The sequence below is a fragment of the Corythoichthys intestinalis genome, chromosome 9 (genome assembly GCF_030265065.1).
Source record: "Corythoichthys intestinalis isolate RoL2023-P3 chromosome 9, ASM3026506v1, whole genome shotgun sequence".
Lineage (NCBI taxonomy): Eukaryota > Metazoa > Chordata > Actinopteri > Syngnathiformes > Syngnathidae > Corythoichthys > Corythoichthys intestinalis.
Window position 1 is genome coordinate 43,824,595 of NC_080403.1, and position 20,618 is coordinate 43,845,212.

General features: G+C 39.8%; 1 pseudogene; it reads right to left on the minus strand.

The window, feature by feature from the left end:
* Positions 1-282: 282 nt before the first annotated feature.
* Positions 283-20,618, minus strand: part of LOC130922188 (ral GTPase-activating protein subunit beta-like) — a 43,808-nt pseudogene continuing 23,472 nt past the window's right edge.

Genomic DNA, 20,618 nt, shown 5'->3' on the forward strand with positions numbered 1-20,618 from the left:
TGACTTTTTCTATGACTGAAATTTTTCTTTTTTTGATTGAAGTGATTTTTGTTTTTCTCTTGAAAATCTATATTTTTGGAAGCATATTATTTTTGATCGAATAATAAAATTGAGCTTTTTGTGAAAGCGTACATTTTAAACATAACTTTGACTTTAACACAGCTATTCTTTGCTTTAGTTACATCCCAAACATCTGAATAATGTTTTCCTTTCACAAAATAAGATAAACAACAAGACAAATAGAGCTTTTGATAGCAAAGTAACAATTTATTTACACATAACTAACTGAAAGGTGACGCTATTGTGGCTGTGACTGCCGGTTAAACTTTTCCCTCATTGTTGCCTGTCTCAAAAAAATGAATTTTTTTGAGTCTCTGCTGGCTCTGCTCGCAAGCAGCACGGACTCAACGGCATCTAGTGGTCCCGGTCGTTCTGCCCGGTCGTCCAGCGCCTGGCATCCATTCGGTCGTCTTCCGCCTTCGCCCTGGCTTTGCGGCTTGGCCGTTCGTTGCCGTTGAATAGGGTTGCGGGTCTTACCAAATGCGCTACTGCCCTCCAGTGGCCAGTTTTATTGCTTCAAAATGGATTTTCAGCTTTGTGCTTTGGAGCTAAATTGAATCAGAACCCAGAGATGTCTCTTTTGGACAAAAAAAACGTAGAAGACATATAAATACGTCTTTGGGACACTGAAACAATTAAAAACAGAACGTATTTATACGTTTTTGGGAGCAAATGAGTTAAGAGGAAAAATATAATGACTGTTGAGTAACAGTAGCATTTTTTTTCTTTACAAATCTACTAAGTAAACAGTATCGCTTAGTAAAAATACTCTTAAATCTACTAAGTAAAAAGTATCGCTTAGTAAAACTACTCTTAGATGTAAAAATTTCTCAAAAAGTTACTCAAGTAAATGTAATGCGTTACTACCAGAGGTGGGTAGTACGCGTTACATGTACTACGTTACATTTACATGTCAATGGTAAATGTAATGCGTTACTACCAGAGGTGGTTAGTAATGCATTACATTTACTCTGTTACATTTACTTGAGTAACTTTTTGACAAACATGTAATGGAGGGTGCTACTTTGCAGTTTTTCACTTATTGCGGCAGGTTCTGGTCCCCATTATCTGCGAAAAATGAGGGATCACTGTATTACAAACTGGCTCCTTTCTTATGTTGTTTCTTCGATGGCACTGACGCAAAATGGCCGACGGATGACGACATCCGTCCCTGTCGATTCACAACACATCAGAAATCTTGCTTTATACATGTGATATCTGTGTTTCTTTGTGTGTCAACCACCACCTTACCTCAGCAACCTCGTTTCCGTGACAACCGCAGCAGGGAAGGAAGGAGACAAACAAAGGATGTGCAACCAATCGCAATGTCAGCCCGGGTTTTGGGCAATTGATTGATTCATTGATGAATTCCAGCACGTTGTACTTTTAATTTAATATTTATTCATTGTGTTATTTCTTTATTATTAGCACCACTTTATTATTATGATTATTTTTCATTATTTCGATAAAAATAAAGGGGGGGAAAATAATAAATATTCTCTATATATGTTTAAATTGTTTTCAATTTTAATGGCTTTAATGTTATGAGGAAAAAATAACTCGTTGGGTGTCAGTGACCGTGATGGACATCCAATCCTTTAGACAGTCAAAATGAATTTGACGTCAATGGCACTGAAAGATAACCAGTCATTCCAGGTTCAATAACTTGTAAATAGCGTGCAATGAGTTCATTTTGGGTCCCTTTCGCGTTAGTTTTAGGGCACTTATCGATCACTTCCTGTTGAGTTTGGGCCACTTCTGCTACATTTTGGACCACTTCCAGCGCAATTTGGATCGTTTCTTGTTGAGCTCTGGGCATTTCTGGGTCACTTCCTGTTGATTTGGGGGCATTTCCAGGTCACTTCCTGTTGTGTTCGGGTCGCTTTCTCTTGATTTGGGGGTATTCCTGGGCACTTCTTGGATAGTTTGGGCTACTTCCGTTGTTCATTTTAGGGCGCTTAAAGGTATACAATTTTGAGCATTTCCTGTTGATTTTAGGACATATCCGGAACACTTGCTGTTCATTGGTCACTTCATGATGGTTTTGGGGCACTTACAGGTCACTTCCTGTTAATTTTAGGTCTCCTCCTTCTATATTTTAGGGTACTTATGGGGAGTGTTGTTAATCTTACTTTAAAAAGTAATTAATTAGTCACAAATTACTTCTCCCAAAAAGTAATTGCGTTAGTAACTCAGTTACCTGAATGTAAGAGTAATTAGTTACTTGGCAAAGTAACTGGTGATAATTTTCATGTTTTTTTTTTCTAAAAAAACAAAAACAAAAAAACAAAACAAAACAAAAAAAACAGGTCACACAATGTGAAGTAAAGGGTTTTTGGGACAATTGGCCTTAGCCCTTTGCTATGTGTGGAAGTCATTTGAAGTGAATCAACCGTTAAAGTTAAAATTGCTCCTGTTATTGCATTAGTTCCCTTCTGTCTATTTTCGACATGTGTAAGTTTTAAAACTGTTTTATCATTTAAAGATAGATTTAAGTTTTGTCGATTTAGGAGCATTTTAGATAAAAAGTGACTTAGGTTCGCTAGGAAGGTTCTCTACAACAGAGGCTTCCTGAGAAGTCCACTGCTTTAAGATGGCGGCTGTTTACTAACGCATCTAGTTCTTTATTATAAATGTTGCTAATGCCGCCGTGTCTGTCATTTACATCTAGTTCTTGTGATATCTACCGAAGCATCATGTGAACGTAGTTTCTAGGCTATCGGCTAAAGTCAGGTATTATTGGAGCTACCTAGCATAGTAGCATCGCATTTGCAACGGCGTCAAACTCCCTTGCCTCCTCACCACAAATAACGCCGTTAGTAAAGCCGTTATATTCTAACGCTGTTATTAACAACACTGCTTATGGGTGACTTCCTGTACATTTTGGTTGGCTTTCTGTTAATTTTAGGGCAATTTTAAGTTCATTCGCCCCTCCCTGTCCAAATGGATTGGACGTCTAGTGTCGTCAATGGCAGCCAATGAGTTCAATGAGTATCCTTGAAAGGGTTAAGAGATTTTAAAAAGCGATTAAAGGGTTCAGAAGTCTTTTGCAGGTAAGACTTTCCGGTCCAATCGTGTGAGGCGATGCGGTGATGTGACCCCGGTGGTAGCATTGCCATAGCAACAGCTCAAGGCGTTTGGAAGAGGGCGCAGTAGAAATCGGCGGGCTGCGAGCGGCGGCTGCGGTAGCGCCGGATCAGGTCGCCGATGGCCAACTTCCTGCGGACGTGTGGCGGAGGGGTGGAGTCGCCGCGCCGCCGTCGCCAACTGTTGAGCGTCTCGATGACCAGCGGGCCTGCAGGACGGATAAGATGGGTAGTATTGCACCGGATATTTTTTCTATATGAGTTCGGCTGATGTCAATACCATACCAATATCACATTCTTTCCTAGAATCCAACATATATACACATACTAGTATATTTAAAAAACTAAATTGCTGCATTCTCACTTAAATTGTAAAGTAATTGCTTTCAGGGCTTGGTCAGACGCAACTCATTTGCTGCAATTGATGTTAATAGATGTCAAATCCAGTTAAGGTGAGAAGGTTGTCAGCTAATTTCCCACTTAAAATGGATTGGACGTGCATTGGTGATAAACATAAGCGGATTTTAAGGGGGGGCAGGGGGTCCAGGCCCCCCTGGTGGTCGACAAGTTTCATTGCATGTAATTGACTTTCCTATATAAATATATAAAAGTTGTAAAGCAATATAACTGCAACAAAAATGAATGAAATGAACAAAAAAACATTTTTATAATGGTCGAAATTATTTTTCGAGCACCTTAGAGTCATTTACTTTGCATATAATTTAAGAAATATATATATATTTATATAAATATTAAAAAAAAAAAAAAAAAAAATTTAAATATATGGCGGAAAACACTCAGATGACTTGAAGTTCTGCTCTGAAACCCCAAATTTAGCCAAATTTAGAACATCATTGGAAAGCTTTAAATCTCAATTTTCTGGGGGAAGGAACATTTTGAACAGGAGGGCATTTTAAAAAACTAAATAAATTTTTATACAGCAAAACCCTATCTGGAGGTGAGAGTGCGCGAGAGCAGAACTACAGACGCCATGACTTTAACGAGATATTATCGCGTACTTACCTTGTTTGGATCCAAAAAGCCCATGTAGCATGTATCACTGAGTGTCAAGACACAGCTGTGAATGTCTGCAGCTGGATTTTTTGGGCATTTTATGGGTGAAACATGGTAATATAATAAGGGTCGCGATGCAGAAATCGCAGACATCAAGGAGTGGTCCAGATTTTCTTTTTCATATATTTACCCTTTTAAACGTTTTTTTTTTTTTCCAATTGTTTTTGTTTGGATCGATTATTTATCATCTAGCATATTGGAGAAAATGCGACAGTAACAAAAAAAATACAATTAAGCTATAGTTATGAGGTAGATATCCGTGACTTTTTCACAGACGCCATTTTTTTCATTGTGTCGTAATTTGTTTAAAAGTTCAAACTATGTGAGTGAATAATTTTTTTAAGTGTTTTTTTTTTTTTTTAAACAAAATATGAGACATCAATTAATGATTCCAAGTTAAAAATTACATTTTGAATGATAAATATAGTTAATTTCCTTCGGTTTATGGCTGGGTTGAAACAAAAGCGCGACGTCCGTAAAGGGGGGTTTTGAGGATAAAACGGACAAATTAAAAATAGTTTGGGGGCTTAATGCGCCATGAATCTGCTATGGCAGTATATAGACATATTGTTCTATCAAACACAACAGTTGTTTTGACTTAAAAATACAGCAGTTTCTTTTAAAGAGGAGTGCAAGAGCAGAAACCACTTTTTCAGTTTTGACTGTGTTCTCCACCATATATATATATATATATATATATATATATATATATATATATATATATATATATATATATATATATATATATATATATATATATATATATTAGAGAAAAAAATATTTTTAAAAATGATTTTTTTCTTTGATTGAAATTTTTTTCTTTTTTTGATTGCAGCAACTTTTTGGGGGATTGAATGATTTAGATACAAATGTCCTAATCATAATATGGCCCAAACACAAAAATGATTGCTTCAATCAAAGAAATCTTTTTCAACTAAAATCTAAGTGTTTGGATGCAAAATTTTCAATCTCAAATATTTTTTCGCATTCAAAAACTTTTTTCTATGATTGAATTTGTTTCTTTTTTTTTTTGATTGAAGTGATTTTTCTTTTTGAAAATCCATTTTTTTTGAAGCAACTTATTTTTTGATTGAATAATAAAGAGAAAAATGTCTTAGACAAAATGTGGCCCAAACACAAATCAACATTACTTCATTCAAAAAGTACATTCAGGTAACTGAGTTACTAACGCAATTACTTTTTGGGAGAAGTAATTTGTGACTGTAATTAATTACTTTTTTAAAGTAAGCTTAACAACACTGCTGCTAACCTCCTACTTCAAACGGAATGGATGTGTATTACTGATAAACGCATAGAATTTCGCAGCAGAAGGATGATTGGACGTTATTTCTTTTTTTTTTGTCACAGCAGCGTGCATAACTGGCGGCCATCTTGGGTAGTGCGACTGCCAGTCAGAAACTAGATCTTGAAAAATGCTGCTATTTCTTAATACTCCCCAATAGCATTGACATTTTAGTGCTGTATGGGTGCAACATTAGAAAGGTCATGTTTTGAAGGTCAAGGTTATATGAAGCAGACCAAGAATGGTCCTCCTGACGACCGTCCCGTCGACCAGTGGGGGAATCAAAGGCAATTTGGCTCCGCCTTCCCCGCGGGAGAAGATCCGGAAGAGTCCACTTTTCAGGCCGTGGATGAAGAGCACATGAAAGTCACGTGCGCTGACGGACAGAAGGAGGGATAGGCAGAGTTAGCGGCTGGCCAATTGTATCTGCCTACAGCTAGCAAGACGGGGGCGTCACTCGTTGTTGTTCTTGTGTTATAACTTCTTAAAAATCATGATTTGCCAATTAGCTAGCTTCCGCTAGCCTCCTGCGCTGAATTAACTCCTCAATGCGTGAATTTACATTTAACACATATACATCAAAAAGCATTGAAGGAATACATTAGTATTACTGTAATTTCTGGTCTAAAAGATGCTACTTTTTCCCCCTCATTTTGAATCCTGCGGCTTTTAGTCCAGTGTGGCTTATTTGTTGATTTATTTGGGTTAATAGGTAACACTTGACTTGACAGCGGGTTAGGCCCCCCTGGTGGCCGAAAAGTTTCTATGTACATATAAAAGTTAAAAAGCAATAAAACTGCAACAAAAATGAATGAAATGAACAAAAAAAAATTTTTTTTTATAATGGGTCAAAATTATTTTTCGATCACCTTAGATGGTCATTTGCTTTGCATATAATTTAAATATATATATATATATTAGGGTTGCTCCGATCGTTTTAGTTTGAGTATCTGCCGATCCCGATATTTCCCGATCCAATTGCTTTTTTTTTTTGCTCCCGGTTCAATTCCAATCATTCCCGATAATTTTTCCCGATCATATACATTTTGGCAATGCATTAAGAAAAAAATGAATAAAACTCAGACGAATATATATCCATTCAACATACAGTACATAAGTACTGTATTTGTTTATTATGACAATAAATCCTCAAGATGGCATTTACATTATTAACATTCTTTCTGTGAGAGGGATCCACAGATAGACTTGTAATTCTTAAAGGATAAATTTGACTTTGTATATTGTGACTAAATATTGCCATCTAGTGTATTTGTTGAGCTTTCATTAATGATACTGCAGCCATTTAACTTCTGCCCAAATGCATGATGGGAAGTGCAACCATGACTGTGCGTAGGGGCACCAATTGATATATCTTCTCTGCGTTGGGAAAGAACATAGGGTGTTAAGAAAATGATCAACTACTATCTTTCTTCCCCACTTTGCCGCCCACGTTATTTTTAATTGCTGAGAGGTATTGTAAGGCTTTAGCCACATAAAAAAAGGCTCCAAAGGCTGTCAAATTTCTCTCTGCTCATACGCTGCCTTATAGCGCTATCTATAGGTAAAACGGCGTCATTATAGATTGAACGCGACAATGCGTGAGTGGGTCGTGCAGCGCATGCGTTAATTACTTAACGTGATTAATTTTAAAAAATTAATTACCGCCGTTGACGCAATAAATTTGATAGCCCTACTTTAAGCCAGAACTACTCTGGATGAGTGTAAGACATTTTGTCTGTAACGTTAAATACAATTAGAAAACGATTTAAATCAAAAATATATATACAGAATATTAAAAAAAGGCATGTCCGATATTTTTTTGCCGATTACGATACTTTGAAAATGACCTGATCGGACCCGATCGATCGGGACATCTTTAATATATATGTGTATATATATATATATATATATATAAATTAGTCCAAAAAAATTTGAAAAAATGATTTCTTTTCTTTGAAAATATTTTTTTGATCAAAGCACCTTTTTTGGGATTGAATAATATGGCCCAAACACAAAAAAGATTACTTCAATCAAAGAAAAATTTTTCAATGAAAAATTAAGTGTTCAAATGCAAATTTTTCAGTCTCAAATATTTTTTCGCATTCAAAAACTTTTTATACGATTGGAATTTTTTTTTTTTTTTTTTTTTTTTTGATTGAATTGACTTTCTTTTTGAAAATCTATTTTTTTTTTTAAGGAACTTATTTTTTGATTGAGCAATAAAGACAAAAACGTCCTAGCCAAAATAGGCCCAAACATAAATCAACATTACTTCAATCAAAAAAGTTGCTTCAATCAAAAAAACAAAACAAAACAACAATCAAGGTTTTACATGCATTTTTTTTTTAGTTTTTTGAGTTTTAAATTTATTTTTGCATTCACATTTTTTTTATTGAAGCGACTTTTTTTGGGGTTTGAAAATATATATTTTGATTGAAGCCACTTTTTTTTTTTTTATCTAAGCAATTTTTTTTTATCGAATAATAAAGACACAAATCTACCTCCATATGGCTCTGCCCAGGGGATACTATTTTTGACTGCGGTAACTACATTGGCACAACACCAGTGGACGTACCATAATCAATAAATGATGATTTTGGCGAAAAGTTTTGCCTAAGCAGCCTGATTTAGAATTCCCCTCAAGAATGATGGGGAAACAAAAAACGCTAATTGTCAACTTGTTATTATAAATATTCTTATAAGTTAATTTTATTGCTGACACTGCGTTTCGGGGTCATCAACATGTTGTGCCCCCCGTGCATTCATTAATGCTCGTGGCAGTGTCATGTCATAGCTATGATGGCCTTACGACAGTCTTATGATGCCACTGTTATATAAAGTGTTACCAAATACCATAAATAGAAATAAATGAAACAACAACAACAGTAACTGAGGAAATAATTAGCACTGAACATGAATTTTGATTGTAATTTAATTCTGTAGCGCTGCAATACATGCTAGGAGGCATGTTGGACGACAACAGTGATGACAGCAGGTGGTAGCAGAGGTTGACTGTCTCCCCCAAGGGAGCAGTGATGGCCAAATGAAGCTTCTTGAAGCAATGAAGCTTTGCAGCCAATTGGTTCAAAACTTCATTTGGTCTTATGACAGTCTTATGATGCCGCTGTCAGATAAAGTGTTACCGGTTAATATCTTTTCGTATAAATATTCCATGATACAGTGAGGACAGCTGCGGTTTATAGTCCAGTGCGGCTTATCTATGACCAAATGCCGTTTTCATGTCAAATTTGGAGGGTGGTGGCTTAGTCAGGTGTGGCTTATAGTCTGAAAATTACAGTACACATTATACATTAGTACATAAAAATAGTATGAATTAAAACATAAAACTAAATATAGAAAATTAACTTGAAAAATACAGCTAAAAGTGGGAAATTCTTAAAAATGAAAAAAATCCTAAAAAACATTTTTTCCCAGTCATTTAAAAAAATTATATACAAATAATACACTGTAATTTATATTTTATTTTTTTAAATCTTTTTTGTTTTAATCCAAAATTTTCCAAGTTTTAGCTTTATTTTTCAATTTAATTTTCTATATTTTGTTTATTCATTACAATTATTATTATTTTCATATTAGTCTTATTTTTCAATTTAATTTTCTATATTTTGTTTATTCATTACAATTATTATTATTTTCATGTATTCATGTATTCCCCCAATGCTTTTTGATGTATATTTAATGAATGTAAATCCAGGCATCAAGGGGTTAAAAATCATTGGCCACTGTTGGAATTGTTGTGCATAGCCTACAGTTAACATTTATGCTTTCCTTATAGTTACTCACCTGACAGGATAACTTGTCTAGTCAGTCTTTCCTTTGTTCTGGGCCATGTGGCCCTCATGTAATCTGCTCAATGTTCTATGTTGCTGTGCTGACCCCTCCCATCCTATTGTTTGCCCCTGAATAAAGAAGGCTGCTATCACAGCAGCTGGGGTGAGCAGCTACCAACCTCCACAAAAGCTACATCGACTTCCTGCGTGTTCTTTTCAGCCAAACTAGGTGTACATTAGAGGTTAGATTTTGTGCCCGAACCCGAACCCGACCCGACCCGACCCGAATGTCGGGTCGGGCCCACAATTTAAGCATTCACGTTCGGGTCAGGTCGGGTCGGGCCGCCATGCCGGACTAATAAATTATTTTTTAAAAAAAAAAAAAATGGAGAGCATGCTCTCTGTATTGCGCTTTTGCTTGTGCGTGTGCACGAACGCCGTGGCGCCGGCCGCTTTTTCTTCTTGTCCTCCCGCTGCACGGCCGAGGCGCCGCCCTCTCCTGTTCCCTCTCCTTGTCAGAGAGGCGCGTCCATGTGAGAACAATATCCCACACATTTAGAAATATGTTTAACAAACTTTCCCAGCGTTATTTCGTTGTGTGAATGCTTTGATAATTCTAAAAAAAATATGTAGATTATTTAAACATTAAGAAAACTTGCGTTTTTTTCTGCCAACTCGAAGAAATGAAAATAAATTGCTGCTGCTGCGTTTTTTCCGCGTCACTCAAAAAAAAAAAAAAAAAAAAAAAAAAAAATCGGGTTTTTCGAGCTCGGGCCTGCAAATCTAGTTAAGTGATCGAGCTCGGGCCGGGTCGGGCCTCAATACCAGCGGGCCGTGTCGGGTCGGGCTGGATTTTTTAGGCCCGAACTAGGCTCTAGTGTACATAAACCTAGCTTCAAATCTAACATCCACTAGCTTCTGCTTGCTACAACTAGCTTCCGCTAGACGCCTTGCAGACCGGGGCGTGGTCGAGGTTCAGGTTACAAATAGGGTTCGCCAACGAACACATGCCAGTAACGCCCTCGTTACTATGACTCGCCCTCATTTCGAGACACGCCCCCTGCCTCGCAAGCCGCGGTCAGACCCTTCTCCAGCGGGTGGCCACAGGGTGTCAGTGTTGTTTGCTTTATTACCAGTTGGGAGGTTGCCGATTGGTTAGCTGGCAAATGGGAAAGCCTTCTAAAACAAACAGAGCGCGTGACGTAACCAGTCTGAAGCAGAGACCGTGACGACCAGGACGGTGACGCCGCTTACCTATGTCTTCCGGTCGCTCCAACCACACGATCATCGCAGATGACTCCGCCTCCTTCTGGCTTTTTAACCAATCAGCTGCCGAAAAGACAACACAGGAAAATCATTGACTGATTTAAAAAAAAATGTATTCTTTTAATTGGTCAACTGCCAATGACGACACTTTTTTTATGGTAGACTGAGTCAGTGTGGTCCAATCGGGTGAGACGCTGAGGTTTCGGTTTAAACTCATTGGTTGCTATTGACATCCAATTGTATGGCGTCCAACTACCCTTCTTCTGTAAATTGGAATGAGTTTATCACTAGCGCTTTGAGCGCCTTGAAAGGTGAAAAAGCGCTATATAAGTATAACACCATTTACCATTTAGTAGTGGCAGCGAATGTTCATTCGCTGTCAGCCCTCCCACTTCAAATGGATTGGACGTCTAGCACCGACAATATCGAAATAGAAGATGCTTTGAAATTCGGTCGTGCGTGGATGTTGCCTGCTACGGCGGGGGACCCTGCCCTGCCCTGGGCTTGGTGGGCCGCTGGGGGCCCCGTGGCGTGCCGTGTCGGCTGGGGGGCTGTGGCGGCGGCTCGTGGCACGGGTGGGCGGACGGGTTTGGGGACGGGCATGGGATTGGTGGTGCGTCCCCTCTTGCCATCTCCGAGGGCCGGTAGATGGGCGCGCGGGTGGCCCGGGGGACCACCCTGGATTCCGGGGGGGCGTGGCCCTGTGTCGGCGCCCGCGTGGCATCTCCGCTTGTCTGCGTGGCTGCTGCGTGCCCGGCGGGGCTCGCGTGCGTATGGATTTTATTGGGCGCGTTCGGGCGGGGGGTCCCGGTGCCGTGATTGGCGATGGGGCGGCATTGGGTCGGTCGCCAACGGGCTTACATTAACAAGGGATTCACACGATTACTGGGTTCTAGATCACAGAGATGATTTGTGTACACTTTACCCCTTTCTATCACTTAGCTTATAGACTCGCCCACCTCCTTCCCCATCTTTCCCTGGTCAACAGGCCCCCCACATGATGTCAACCGGAAATACATTTAGCTGACGATAGCTCCAACATATTAGTAGTTAGTGTATATAAGTACTGTCGATTTACCATTTACCATTTTAGTTAGGCGTTCAATGTATTCCTTGTTGTTGTTTGTGTTTCTTGTCTTTCTTCTCTTGTGTTTCTTTTCTTCTGTTCCCCCATAACCCCTTCCTGTTCGCTGTTTGGTCATAATAAATGAGGGTATTACGCCGGCCCGAGTCGTTAGAATTGCGCTAGCATGGTTCTGGCGGTTCGGTTGGCGTGATTCCGGCAATCATAGGAGGCAAAAAGGTCAAATTCCAACAACTTTAATCTGATTTTCAAATCGGGTTTGAAGAGCACACTGACCGTGCGTTGATGACGAAGCAACCACAAAGGTGATATCTGCCAGGGCGTCTGCGTATTTGAAGACCAAATGGTTGTCTCGTTCTGGGAGGCAGAAGACAAAGTGCTAAGGCATTCAATTTCGCGTTCCCGCTAACACTGACCCGTATCCTCACGTCCGGTTGCCGCCGGAAGGCCCAGACCAAACAAAAAGTCCAGGAAGTGACGAGAGATGCTCTGGCCTGACTCTGTGTTCCTTAAGATCTACAAAAGAACAAACAAGTTAGGGTTTTTGTCACATGTCACAGAGTACGTGAAGGGGCCAAATCTAAAGAACTACGTAGGGCTGCAGCTATCGATTATTTAAGTAATGGAAAGAACAATTGGCTAACCTGCATAGCAAAATTCCGCTTGCTTAAATACTATGAAATGCTAACATTTTTTTTTTTTTTTTTTTTTTTTACAATGCTCTTAACAAATTGTTCAAACATATTCCCACAAAAAAACAGCTAAATATACCTCTAAGCTAAATGACGAATGCCTAAACAATCGTATTACCTCAAAAAAAAAAAAAACTTACAACCTTACTGTATGTTGGTCTTAACAGGGAGCAGTTGCATCCAGCTATGTTACATGTGTCATATTCACTGTTGCCACTAGAGGGCAGTGTATCCACCCAAATCAATAAAACAAAATAGGGCAGTGTATCCACCCAAATCAATAAAACAAAATGCAAACACTTTCAAAACAAGCCATTTCAATGCCACTCTAATCAAACGAATCCTTGAAGCAGCAAAATTCTATTCGAAGCTAATCGAATTACTCGAGTTAATCGATGAACTGTTGCAGCACTCGAACGATGAGAATTATCAAAGTGCGTGAGCTGAGTAGTGGTTAAATTTTCTATATTTTGTTTTATTTAATGACTATTTTATCTGCTTATTTTTATTCCTCAAGGCTTTTGGATGTTGAAGGGAATAGTATCTTTTATTTACTGTTTGACTGTATGACTCTCAAACACTCAATAGAAAATGAATAGCATTTATATAATAGTTTAAGAAAATCAAGGAGAATATATTTGGTATTATGAACAGTTGGACTTGAAATGATTAGAATTTGCAGCACCGAGACAACGGGCATAAAAGGGCAGAACAGATACAGGACGCCTTCTGACCACGGAAGCCCAACCTGCACGTCATGCAGCTGACTGAGCAAGATTGACGCTGACAAGCAGATGATAGGCAAGACATCTACAAGCCCACGTCTGGACCACCAAATCCTGCAATCAGCTCTTCTGTACAGTCCAGAACAAATGGCTAGACATCTTGTCTCGCCACAAGGAACATCTGATAACGAGGAACCCGCGACTGAGAAGTTGACACTCAGCACTGACGTGCGCTGCGGTGGCAAAATCCTCAACTCTGATTGCCCTGACAACAGTAACGCCTGAAACCCTCCTGCCCGATAGAGAATAATCCCATACAACGCCCAAACACACCCTTCTTCCAGGTCATAGCCCACCTCACCAGAGCCTTTAAAAGCCTGAATGTTTAGCTAATCGTGGTCATTTTTTCGGGAATCTTTTGTTGACTCGTGATATGGTGACCCTGGATCCAGTTTGCTTCCTCGCCTGGGTCTCTCTGTGCTGTCTGATTGATGCCGACTTGGAATAAATTGTCAACTTGTGCTTTTCCAGCTTTTAAAATTGTGTCAGTATAAGGGTTTGAAACTAAGGCGAATGCGTGTAGTCTGGCCTTTTGGCCGGGCGTTGTGAGTCTCGCCAGCCTGGGTCGCCGGAATTGCGCTAGCGCTGTTTTGGCGGTTCGGCTGGCGTGATTCCGACAGTCTGGCCAAGATGTCAGATTCCTTCAATGTACTGTATATACAGGTGATTCAGGCATCAAAGGGTTAATTGTAGGGCTGTCAAACGATTAAACTTTTTAATCGAGTTTCTCACAGCTTATAAATTAATTCATCTTAATTAATCGCAATTTAAACCATCTATAAAATATGCCATATTTTTCTGTAAATTATTGTTGGAATGGAAAGATAAGACACAAGACGGATATATACATTCAACATACTGTTCATAAGTACTGTATTTGTTAATTATAACAATAAATCAACAAGATGGCATTAACATTAACATTGTTAAAGCGATCCATGGATAGAAAGACTCGTAGTTCTTAAAAGATAAATGTTAGTACAAGTTATAGAAATTTTATATTAAAACCCCTCTTAATGTTTTCGTTTTAATAAAATTTGTAAAATTTTCAATCAAAAAATAAACTAGTAGCTCGCCATTGTTGATGTCAATAATTACACAATGCTCATGGTGTTGAAAGCCATAAAATCAGTCGCACCCAAGCGCCAGCAGAGGGCATAAAACACCAAAAAACACAAGTAACAAGTGGACATAACACTGTGCTGTCACTTTAATCTGTTTGAGCGGGGCATGTGCGTTAATCGCGTCAAACATTTTAACGTGATTGATTTAAAAATTAATTACCGCCCGTTAACGCGATAATTTTGACAGCCCTAGTTAATGATTTTAAAAGTTGCCTTCCGTCTCACGGATTTAAAGGTAAGGTGAACCGAGACCTCAGCCGCCGTCTTCTGCCTCGCCCTCACGTAGAAGATCAAGACCGACTCCTCGCTTCTAGACGAGAGCATGTCCAAACTTCTCAGATCCTGGCAAAATCCCGACAACGACGCGTCCAGAGACGCCAACTGAGCCGGAACGCCTCCGCCGCTGACTTCCTGCGCACAGTTCGGGTTTCAAAGAAGGCTTTTAAGACTAAGAGTGGCTTTTCTCAGAGCATACCTTCAGGGTCTCAGGAGTCATCAGGCCCAGGTGAGAAAGGAAGAGCCTGGCGGTTTGGACGCCGGCAGCGGGAAGAGGAGGCATACACGTCGTGTCGCCCACGGAAAGGTGGGACTCTGCCTCCGCTTGCTTTTGTCGCTCTAGGGTTCCTCTAAGGAGATCCAGGCACTTCTTCAGCTGAAAGAACACCAAAATTTCCTATTTATTCTCAGGTCACTTCCTGTTCAGTAGCCCAAAATTTATAGGAAGTGACCCAGAAATATCCTAAAACTAACTAATTGGCTGCCATTGATGGTCATCGACGTCTAATCCGTGGTAAAGTGTTTTTTCATGACAGAAGCATGAAAAGACCTTTCATTGCCCCTACCGAAATGGCTTCAGGGCGGCCATTTTAGCAGAACATCAAAAGTAAAGTCATTTAGAGCGGTGTGCGTAGTTGGCAGCCATCTTGAGTAGGGCAATCAGCAGTTAGAAACTAGTTCTCGAAAAGTATATATTGCACAGCTTCGGTTCTTTATTTCTATGTACTCCATGATACTGATGATGTAATCAGTACCGTATCAGTACCGATACTAGTATCGGTGTCAGTGCAACCCACAAGCATCTCCTCCGCCTCATCCCCAGGTCCTCACCTCCTCACTCAGGCTCTCCCATAGGTCAGGAATACTCAGGTCTGCTCTAACCAAAGGAACTGTCTTGATGTCATCGATAAGCGGGGAATTCTCCGGACCGGTGCTGCGGTGCGATATCCCTGCATGCACCTGGGCTCCACTGCCACCGTCCTCAAGGTTGAGCGCTTTCTGCAAAAAAGAATCAACATACGCGGTCATGTATTCGGAGCAGGGTGATGTCCTGACGCACTTTTGGCCTGGTTTTTCCTTCTCCGGCCTCAGAGTTGTGCGTTCCTTCTCTAGGCTTGAGGCGGTGCCGGAAATTCCAGGAGCGGAGCGAAAACGGTCCTCGGATCAGCACTGTGAGTGAGTCTAGGCAAAAGAACCTCAATTCATCTGGAGTCTTCTGGACATTTGGTCCACGGCAAAAAAACCTGGTTCAGATTCCGGTTCTAGAATTCCTAGGATCACGGAATCATCCAAAGAAAAGTATCGGAATTTTTTCAGGGTTCTTTCGCTCAGGCCAGAGCTGGCTTCTTTGTCCAAAGACGGGGATGCTCCAGATACCTGCATGATGCTGACAAGATGACGTTCCTGATGAGAATTTATTCAGGACTCAACATTCGTCTTGACACGTCGACTTCACAGATCAATATTTACCAGTTGAACGTGGCCTCAGCTGCCTCTTTGACTCTCAGAGAGACGGGATTCATTTTTTTCTCCCCTGGACACCATACTTCCTCTTCCTGTCTGGACTTGCTGCCGGACACACCGAGTTCCACCACCTCCAGAAGCTCCACCAAGAACTTCTGGATACAAGGAAGACACACAGATGTTAGTAAGTAGATACGGTTAGTAATGTTGGCATTGACACCATTTACCATTTACCATTGAAAGATGACCATTCACAGCCTGTCCTCAAAAGTCTATTGCTGTGAATAGGTATGGGTTACTTCCTTGTTCATTTGAGGGTACTTGTCAGGGAAGCTCAAATTTTGAACTCCAAGACAAGTGTTACCTCGATAGCTCGATTTGAGAAATGAATACGACCCCAACCATGGATTGCTTTTCTTCGAAGGCTTTACGAACAAGAGCGCTCGGGTACAAACCTATGTGACCCAGCAAGGAGCTGTGATCACCCAGAAAGTACAAAGAAGTACAATAGAGGCTGGACATTTATACTGTTGAAAGGGCGGTGGCGAAGCCCACCGTGAAACGAAACTTACTAAGAAACGAAACTCATCATCTCACAAACCTGGGTATTTTTCCATCAAAAACATCTTTGAGCTGAGACCTTGAACACCGGCTGTGGCTAGAACGAAGTCTGATAAGCCATAGTTGCCACATTGTCTTCATTCAGGGCATATTGGAAAACAGGAACATAGCGGTTCATATTTGGGCATATTGTGAAGGCTATGGGGAGGCACACTTAACAGATTAATGCTATAATGTTCTCATGCAAGCATAACAAAAGCATACAAAATATGATGTATAATGGTTGTGTTTTAAGCATTAATAAAATTCTCTCACAGTACTTATGGGTCACTTCCAGTACATTTTAGCCTTACAAGCAAGACAGCACTTCCTGATTCATTGATACATCACATACAGTGAAGAAAGTAAGTATTTGAACACCCTGCTAATTTGCAAGCTCCCCCACTTAGAAATCACTGAGGAGTCTTTTTTTTTTTTTTAAATTTTAGGTGTATGGCCACTGTGAGAGAGATAATCTAAAAAGAAAAATCCAGAAATCATAATGTGTGATTTTTTTTAACAATTTATTTGTGTGATGCGGCTGCAAATAAGCATTTGAACACCCGTCTATCAGCTAGAATTCTGACCCTGAAAGACCTGTTAGTCTACCTATTAAAGGTCCATCTCCAGTCCATGTATCATCCTGAATCACATGCACCGGTTTAAGGTTGACAGCTGCATAAAGACACCTGTCCACCCCATACAATCAAACATGTCACATGGCCAAGACAAAACAGCTGTCCAAAGACATCAGAGACAAAATTGTACCCCTCCACAAGGCTGGAAAGGGCTACATAGCAATTGCCACGCAGCTTGTTGAAAAAGGGTCTACTGTTAGAGCAATCATTAGAAATTGGAAGAAGCTAAACATGACGTTCAGTCTCAATCAGAGTGGAGCTCCATGTAAGATATCAGCTAATGAGGTCTCAATGATCCAAAGAAAACTGAGGAATCAGCCCAGAACTACACGACAGGAGTTGGTCAATTACCTGGAAAAGAGCTGAGACCACCGTTTCGTAGGTTACTGTTGGTAATACACTAAGACGTCATGGTTTGAAATCATGCATGGCACGGACGTTTCCCCTGCGCAAACCAGCACATGTCAAGGCCTGTCTTAAGTTTGCCTATGACCATTTGGATGATGCAGAGGAGTCATGGGAGCAAGTTTTGTTGTCAGATGAGAGCAAAATAGAACTTTCTGTTTGTAATTCCACTTACCGTGCTTTGAGGAAAAATAATGATGAGTACTATCCTGAGAACACCATCCCTACTGTGAAACATGGGGGAGGGGTAGCATCATGCTTTCAGGGTGTTTTTCTGTGCATGGGACAGGACGAGTGCGCTTTATTAAAGAGAGGATGACTGTATTGCCCTGTAATGTGAGATTTTGGGGAACAAGCTCCTTCCCTTAGTCAGAGCATTGAAGATGGGTCGTGGCTAGGTCTTCCAAGATGACAATGACCCGAAGCACACAGCCAGGAAAACCAAAGAGTGGCTCTGTAGGAAGCATATCAAGGTTCTAGCATGGTCTAGCCCAGAGGTGGGCAAACCTGTCCTCGAGGGCCGCAGTGGGTCCTGGTCTTTGTTCCAACTGACCCAGCACAGATAGTTTAACCAATGCGGTTTCAGCAGAAATGCGAAGCACCTGACAGCAATCGACTGATTGCACTTGTAAAACAGCAGATCGGTGAAAAGGTGTCCTCTTAATGGGTTGCAACCAAAACCCGCACCCACTGCGGCCCTTTGTGGAATAGTTTGCCCACCCCTGGTCTAGCCAGTCTCCAGACCTGAACCCAATAGAAAACCTTTGGAGGGAGCTCAAACTCCGTGTTTCTCAGCGACAGCTCAGATACCTGACTATTCTAGAGAAGATATGTAATGGAGGAGTGGGCCAAGATCCCTCTGACTGTGTGTGCAAACCTGATAATGAAACCATGAAAACGACTAAATATTAACATTTGTTTTCTCAGATGTTCAAATACTTATTTGCAGCTGTATTACACAAATACATTGTTTAAAAAATCATACATTGTGGATTTTTCTTTTCATATTATCTCTCTCACAGTGGACATGCATCTACCATGAGAATTTCAGACCCCTCCATGATTTCTAAGTAGGAGAATTTGCAAGATAGCAGGGTGTTCAAATACTTATTTACTTCACTGTAGTACCGTATTGCCAATCTCAACTGTCTAACCACTTCTCCGGTCATCTGATGTTCATTTCCTGTTGGTTTTGAGGCTGTTAAAATTATAGCCTTTTCGAGTCACTCCTTGTTTAAAGATCACTTCCTGTTTAGTTTGGGGCATTTTTGGGTCATTTCCCGTTAATTTCAGGTCACTTTCTGTTGGTTTTGGGGCAATTACGGGGTCATTCACAGTTGATTTTGGGGTACAGATAGTCCCTGGGTTATGTACTTGACTTGCGCGATTTCGACTTTATGATGCCAGAGTCTCGTCTGCCATTTTGTCTCCAGTCTTCTTTTTTTTTTTTTTTGTCGCACAAACAGTACCGAATTGTACCTCACAGTACCTTATGTTTTACTCTGCTTGATTAACATGACTTGTTTTGTCCTCGCTAAACATGAAGTTCAGCTCGACAGACAGCAAATTGTGCTTTTTGAAGCTTTTTCCTTCACTTTTGACAATTTGTAAAGCTGTAACACACATACTGTATGTACACGTCTGTTTAAAACGACACGCATTTTAACAGTAAAATACTCGACACAAAACGATTGGTGTTCAAACGTCCATCTAGTCTGATCAATATGTAAATTTAATAAACAAGCCTAATTTGCCTAACAAAAGTCCGCTATCTTAAATGCTACAAATGCTAACGTATTCACAATTCTCACAGCAAATTACTCACACATTACTCCACAAACTGAAGCTCTTAAATTAATTACCAATGCATAAACAAACATATACAGTATTAGCTGAAACAACTTACAGCCTTATGTGGGCCAAACCAGAGCGCAGCTATTCTTTATCCATGTGAGACGTCTGAGTGCTCCTGTATCGAAGCATTATTATTAGGGCTGTCAAACGATTAAAACTTGTAATCGAGTTAATTACAGCATAAAAATTAATTCATCGTAATTAATCGCAATTCAAACCATCTCTAAAATATGCCATGTTTTTCTGTAAATTATTGTTGGAATGGAAAGATAAGACAAGACGGATGTATACATTCAACATACTGTACATAAGTACTGTATTTGTTTATTATAATTATAAATCTATAATAATATAATAATAATATATTATGATATATAGTATATATATAATATATATATATATAATTTATAAATAAAATAATGGCATTAACATTATAAACATTCTTTCTGTGAAAGAGATCCACAGATATAAAGACTTGTAATTCTTAAAAGATAAATGTGAGTACAAGTTATAGTAATTTTGATAGTTTGTATATTGTGACTAAATATTGCCATCTCATTTGTTGAGCTAAACGAACTGTTTGAATAGAGTTTGACCAAAGTCTGAGTAAGTTTTATGTGTATTTTGCATAACTATTTTGATTGGCAATGTCAGTTCTCTTTGCATTGAGCGCTTTTCTTTTTTGTGAACATTATTTTTTTTGAGGGATAGGAATATTATTTTTGTTGTGCTTTCACTAAATGATACTGTAGCGACTGTTCTTAACTGCCCAAATGCATGATGGGAAGTTGGGCAACCACGACTGTCAGTGGTGGCTGCAAGTTGTATATCTTCTCTGCGTTGTGTTCAATACAGGGTGTTAAGAAAAAATCATCTCCTGTCATTCTTCCCCACATAGCACACCACAATAGATTTAATTATTTTGGAAGCGATGGCAAAACTTATACCAATAAATAACGCGGTTCCAATGAATGCCTGTGTCCACGCCACTCGCTGTTCTCTGCCTCTTAGCTCTCAATACACATAAAAAGGCACCATTGTAGTCTGTTTGTGGCAATGCGTGAGAGGGTCGTTTCGCGCATGCGTTAAATGCGTTAATATTTTAACGTGATTGAT